Raw genomic sequence first — 6,779 nt, forward strand, 5'->3', positions numbered from 1 at the left:
TTGCCTGAACCCAGGAGGCGGAGGTTGCGGTGAGCCGAGATCGGGCCATTGCACTCCAGCCTGGGTAACACGAGTGAAACTCCGTCTCAAAACAAAAACAAAAACAAACAAACAAAAAAAAAAATTTCCCAACTCCATCCATATGGCATACCAAAGTTCAGATAAGAAGTGTTGTACTGGAGCGAGCATAGAAAATCAACACCAAGACAAAAGTATGCCAAATTGCAGGGTCTTTATTGCCAGCAGCCAGGGAGGACTTGCGTCTCTCCAACCCGTAGCCCCAAAAGGAGGGTGTCAAGACCTTTTATACCTGTAAAACCACCTCGGGAGTGAGGGTGAGGGGCAGGGGTGGGGGTGAGGGGCTCCAGACATCCTGAGGGCTAGTGCAGTCTATAAATCACCTCCTGGGCGGAGATGAGGGTGTGGGGCTCTGGACATTCCAGTGGATTCCTGGGTGAAGATGAGGGTGAGGGGCTCCAGACATTCTGAGGGCCAGGGGACTTTTGACATTCTGACTGTTACTTAAGTGGTTCACAAAAGTCAAGATAAGCATTTGTTTACACATTGTCTGGGTGGGGTGGAAATCACAGACCTTAAGTACTTATTACAAGTTGCAGGGGCCAAGATGGCATGGGTTTGGACTGCTTGCCTGTCACATTAGGGGTTACAGAGAGTAGTTTCAACAGAAAGCCGAGGTATGGTTGAGGTATGCAGTTTTATGGGGCTCTTACCATGTCACAGAAGAACAAAAACTCACCATTATCTTTATTTTCTTTCAAAAACGCATTAACAGTGTGTTTTAATTTTAAAATAGTCTCATCATCAGGCACTTGATGCCCAACTAACTGGTAAATATTTTTAAGTAAGGAATAGTGTCTGGCAAATCCTATAAAGCAAAACCATACAAGATGTGTATTATTTCATTTGCAAAGAAAGAATTAAAGAGTAATTAGGGGACCCAGAATATAAGCCAAGAGATTATAGATTATGATAAACATAATATGCCAATATCAGAATATGTAATTCTGATAAAAGAGCCATTTCTTCCAACACTGCTTCAACCAGGAAGTATCACTTGATTTTCAATAAAACAATGCCATAGTCAATAGATATCCAAAACTGAAAACAAATTCCATGTGAATGAATGCATATTTAACTATAAATTATATAAACAGTTCCATTTAATATTTTACAGTTCAAGGGCCAGTGCCTTCTTAAAGCAGCTACGATTTAAGTAGAAGAGTAGAATAGAGTCAGAAGAACTTGGATTTGAATTATGTGACAGAGGGATTTCCAGGCACAGTTGGGAACTGATATTCTTGGGTGGGAGAAAAGCAGACACAGATAGATAAAGGCGAAAGACAGAAGAGGCTATATGAAAATCATTTTAACCATCAGAAAGGGTATCATTAAGCCAGGTGCGGTGGCTCACGCCTGTAATTCCAGCACTTTGGCAGGCCGACGCGGGTGGATCACGAGGTCAAGAGATGGAGACCATCCTGGTCAACATGGTGAAACCCTGTCTCTACTAAAAATACAAAAAATTAGCTGGGCATGGTGGCGCGTGCCTGTAATCCCAGCTACTCAGGAGGCTGAGGCAGGAGAATTGCCTGAACCCAGGAGATGGAGGTTGTGGTGAGCGGAGATCACGCCACTGCACTCCAGCCTGGGTAACAAGAGTGAAACTCATCTCAAAAAAAAAAAAAGAAAGAATGAAAGTGTATCATTCAGTGGCATTACATTCGTAGTATCGTGTAACTATCACCATTGTTTAAACCCAAAACTTTTTCGTCATCCTCGACAAACTCTTAACAAACAGACTCTTAACCATTAAACCATAATTCCCTCTTCTCCCCACCACCTAGATCCTTTAGTCTGTTTTCTGTCTCTGTGAATTTGTCTATTCTAGGTACTTCATACAAGTGGAATTACATATGGGTCCTTCTGTGTCTGGTTTATTTTACTAAGGATGATTTTTAAGGCTCATCCATATTGTAGCATGTATTCAATTTTTTCTTTTTTTAGCTGAACAATATTCCATTGTGTACATATGCTATGTTTTGTGTATCGATTCACTTATTGATGGATTGGGTTGTTTCCACCTTTTGGCCATTTGACAAATGCTGCTGTGAATACTGGCGTACAAGTATTTGTTTAAATCCTTGCTTTCAGTTCTTTTAGAACTGAATTTCTGAGTTTAAATGGAGGGTATCAGCATGAACTCAGGATGTATCTTACATTACAAACAAACATATGTCCTAGCAATGTCCACAGAAAAAGACAGGAAACAATGAGCCTAGAAGCACTGAGCACTTCTGGCACTCAGAATGCAATCTCTAAATATCATTCCAACCAAAAAGGAATCAAAAGCTCCTTGGGAAAATGGCTGAGTTCAGGGTGGGGCAGGAAATGTAAGAGATAAGCCTAGAGTTTTTTTCATATAAACAGCAAAAAAAGAGTGATCAAAGGTTACTAGGTTGTGTCAAAAGGACTCAGGAGACAATCTAAGAAGCTCCAACTCTCCAAACAAAGGGCCTCAACTTGTGCTTCAATTTAAAAAAAAGAGAAAGAACTAAATTTAAGTTTTAGGTCATCCTTTGTTGAACCTGTTTTACCTTCTGTAAAATTATGTATTAATTGTAACCATTTCTCCTCTGAGCACAGAAAAAGCACTCAACAGAAGATGTTAGTACAACTGCTACTTCATCAGCACAGGATTGTTAAGTGGATTCGATAAGCTAATACATGTAAAAGTAATTTTTTCTTTTTGAGATGGAGTCTTGCTCTGACACCGAGGCTGTTGTGCAGTGGCATGATCTTGGCTCACTGCAGCCTCAGCTTCCCAGGTACAAGCAATTCTCCTGCCTCAGCCTCCCTAATAGATCGGATTACAGGTGTGCACTACCTCATCTGGGTAATTTTTTTGCATTTTTAATAGAGACAGGGTTCACCATGTTGGCCAGGCTGGTCTCAAACTCCTGACCTCAGGTGATCTATCTGCCTCCGCCTCCTAAAGTTCGAGGATTTCAGGAGTGAGCCATCACACCCAGCTGAAAGTACATTTTAAATGGCAGACTGCTGTACAAATATTAACTAACATTAGATGTTATTGTTTCCAAAAGCCATGGAACTGATAAGAAGGATCACTCTTGACATTCTCAGGCTCCCGTCGCGGCCACAGGTTTACCTTTTTTTTCTCCTGTCGTCGCCTTTTCTGCCTCTTCTCATCCTTTCTCTCTCTGCTGTTCTGCGGTGTGACGAGTCGGAATCCTCTCCCCACCCAGCTCGCGCCTTTCTTCTTTTCCTTGCGCTGTTCTATTTCTCTCTTTCGGCCGCCGCCACTGCTGCACAGCTGGTGTCGGTGCCGCGCTTTTACCCCCACGTCATTCCCGCAGCCTATGGCCCAGGTTGCCTTGGGTATTTCTGCTCAAGGTAACCACATCCCTCTTTAAAAATTGCGCCAAAAAAGAGAAGACGCTTTACCCGACTCTTTGGGCCTCACTGCGAACTTTCTGACCAAGTATACAACGTCCCAGAGGGCCTAGGAGAAGTGCTGTACAGAAAGCAGTTTGACTTCAATGCTGAGCCACCTTGGGAACCTAGCTGATGATAGGGGGGTTCCATCTCCCAACTTGTCCATTTTGTTGCATATTCTAAGGACCCAGACGTAGGCTTGGTGGCCTGTCTCTTGTTTTTCCTGGTTTATGACTTTCGGCTTTGTGGAGTACGGCTGAGATGAAAGGATTTATTGATGATGCAAACTACTCCGTTGGCCTGTTGGATGAAGGAACAAACCTTGGAAATGTTATTGATAACTATGTTTATGAACATACCCTGACAGGGAAAAAGGCATTTTTTGTGGGAGATCTTGGAAAGATTGTGAAGAAACACAGTCAGTGGCAGAATGTAGTGGCTCAGATAAAGCCATTCTACACAGTGAAGTGCAACTCTGCTCCAGCCGTACTTGAGATTTTGGCAGCTCTTGGAACTGGATTTGCTTGTTCCAGTAAAACTGAAATGGCTTTAGTGCAAGAGTTGGGTGTATCTCCAGAAAATATTATTTACGTAAGTCCTTGCAAGCGTCTCAGATAAAGTAAGCAGCAAAAGTTGGAGTGAATATCATGACATGTGACAATGAAATTGAATTGAAGGAAATTGCACGTAATCACCCAAATGCCAAGGTCTTACTACATATTGCAACAGAAGATAATATTGGAGGTGAAGAGGGTAACATGAAGTTTGGCACTACCCTGAAGAACTGGAGGCATCTCTTGGAATGTGCTAAGGAACTTGATGTCCAAATAATTGGGGTTAAATTTCATGTTTTGAGTGCTTGCAAAGAATCTCAATTATATGTACATGCTCTATCTGATGCTTGATGTGTGTTTGACAAGGCTGGAGAAATTGGCTTTACGATGAACATGTTAGACATTGGTGGAGGATTCACGGGAACTGAATTTCAATTGGAAGAGGTTAATCATGTTATCAGTCCTCTGTTGGATATCTACTTTCCTGAAGGATCTGGTGTTAAGATAATTTCAGAACCCGGAAGCTACTGTGTGTCTTCTGCATTTACACTTGCAGTTAATATCATAGAAAAGAAAGTTGTTGAAAATGATAAATTTTCCTCTGGAGTAGGAAAAAACCGGAAGTGATGAACCAGCTTTCATGTATTATATGAATGATGGTGTTTATGGTTCTTTTGCAAGTAAACTTTCTGAGGACTTAAATACCATTCCAGAGGTTCACAAGAAATACAAGGAAGATGAGCCTCTGTTTACAAGCAGCCTTTGGGGTCCATTCTGTGATGAGCTTGATCAAATTGTGGAAAGCTGTCTTCTTCCTGAGCTGAATGTGGGAGATTGGCTTATCTTTGATAACATGGGAGCAGATTCTTTCCATGAACCATCTGCTTTTAATGATTTTCAGAGGCCAGCCATTTATTACATGATGTCATTCAGTGATTGGTATGAGATGCAAGATGCTGGAATTACTTCCGATGCAATGATGAAGAACTTCTTCTTTGTGCCTTCTTGCATTCAGCTGACCCAAGAAGAAGCTTTTCCACTGAAGCTTAAACAGGCATTAACGCTTCTTTAGATCTGAAGTTGCAGGTTAAGCTTGTCTGGTCAACATTCCAGTGTGGAAAAATAATTTAAATGATCTTATTCTCTTAATTATTTGGCAACAAAAACTATTAGTAATAGCTATTTGGGACCAGACAAAATCAGCTTCCATCTATAATTCATTGGGGATAATGGGAGATTTCAATGGGGATAATGTATCCAGATTTAAACCTACCAGTTTGTCCTACCCCTTAAGCGTTTAAAATAAAATATGCAACAAAATGGATGACTTAGTGGAGATGGAAGCCCATTAATTGGGTTCCCCATTAAACCGTTTACATACAAGAACACAGTTTTTATACTAAGGATTTGTGTTTGTCTTGTAAAGTTCATGTCTTTCACCCAGATATATCAAATGTTAGCAGAAGACCAGTGTGACTTCATTAGATAACGTTTAGTGTATTTAGAATGTGTAAATTTGTGCTTTGAACTGTAGTTTAATAAATGTAAAATTGCATCATAGTATTTGTTGTATTTGACCTAATGTAACCCTAGTATGATTGCAATAAAATTTTGTGTAGATTAAAAAAAAAAAAAAAAAGAACAAGGATCACTCTTTCGCACCAACATGCTAAATGGAGCAAACAGAACATATGAATCTCTGCATTGTATCAACACATACGGGGAAAAGAAATCATAAACTTATAGAATTGTCTTTTACCATGATGCTAATACATGCTCAGGCAACTGCATAAAATAAGTGCTAAGACATGTTGGATATTCCTTTCTTTCCTCGGGCCACTGCTAGTATTAGTAAGTTTACTTCATTTTCAAAATATAGAATACAGAAATTTATAGAATTTCTTAGGCACATATACAGCCTACTGCCAAATATTTTAGCTCAATTCATGTCTCCAATTTCATTTTAGACAGTAATTAAAAACATGTAACTAAGGAAATCACTTGGTTCTCTTTTAACCTTACTACCCATCAAAGAAGGCCAGGCTTCACATTAGTACAAGATGATTACTGAATTACTATAAATTATTTTTGTATCAGAATAAATAACTTTTCTATTGAGGGTTCCACTTACCTCTGGTTTATAATACCATTGAGTATATGTTAAATTAATAATCAGTCCACGTTCTTCATTTTGTTCTCAGATTTTGTTAAAAAGATCCAAAGGGGAAAAGCATTCTTCTGGAGCAAGTTTCTTCTCAAAACTCTGTCAGAGAGAATGAAATCAGAACAAATATGTGCTTAAAATTCTGTATTACATTAGGCATTTATTCAAGTCCTGTGATGCTAACAAACAATGAGATTCAAAGGAAAGTTTCCATTCTCCTAGAATGTAGAAAGTATAACAATCTTTTCTTCCAGAATGATCACAAAGAAAAAAATAAGCCCACTTCGATATATTTATTTTTGTATTTGTTTTATGTTAGTCTCCTAATTAGACTGTAAACTCCCAGATTTTATTCACCACTGTATCTCCAGCTCCAAGTGGAGTGCCTATCATATTTGGTGCTTATCAATATTTCTTTTTTTTTTGAAACACGGTGTTGGCTGTGTCATCCAGGCTGGAGTGCAAGGGCACAAATTTGGCTCACGGTAGCCCCCACCTTCTGTGCTCAAGCAATCCTCCCACCACAGTCTCCCAAGTAGCTAAGACTACAGGCATGAACCACCACACCTGGATTTTTTTTTTTTTTT

At 39.8% G+C, this 6,779-nt stretch overlaps 1 protein-coding gene and 1 pseudogene across 2 annotated transcripts in view; one reads left to right on the top strand and one right to left on the bottom strand.

Annotated features, from left to right (window-relative positions):
* LOC108289285 (RNA/RNP complex-1-interacting phosphatase-like) overlaps positions 1-6,779 on the bottom strand; it is a 43,768-nt gene that overhangs the window by 31,179 nt on the left and 5,810 nt on the right. The window lies entirely within an intron of this gene.
* On the top strand, positions 3,046-5,760 carry LOC108289280 (annotated as a pseudogene). Its single transcript, XR_001819089.2, has one exon. The product of XR_001819089.2 is annotated as an antizyme inhibitor 1-like (transcript).

Source organism: Cebus imitator, unplaced genomic scaffold, assembly GCF_001604975.1.
Source record: "Cebus imitator isolate Cc_AM_T3 unplaced genomic scaffold, Cebus_imitator-1.0 Scaffold399, whole genome shotgun sequence".
Lineage (NCBI taxonomy): Eukaryota > Metazoa > Chordata > Mammalia > Primates > Cebidae > Cebus > Cebus imitator.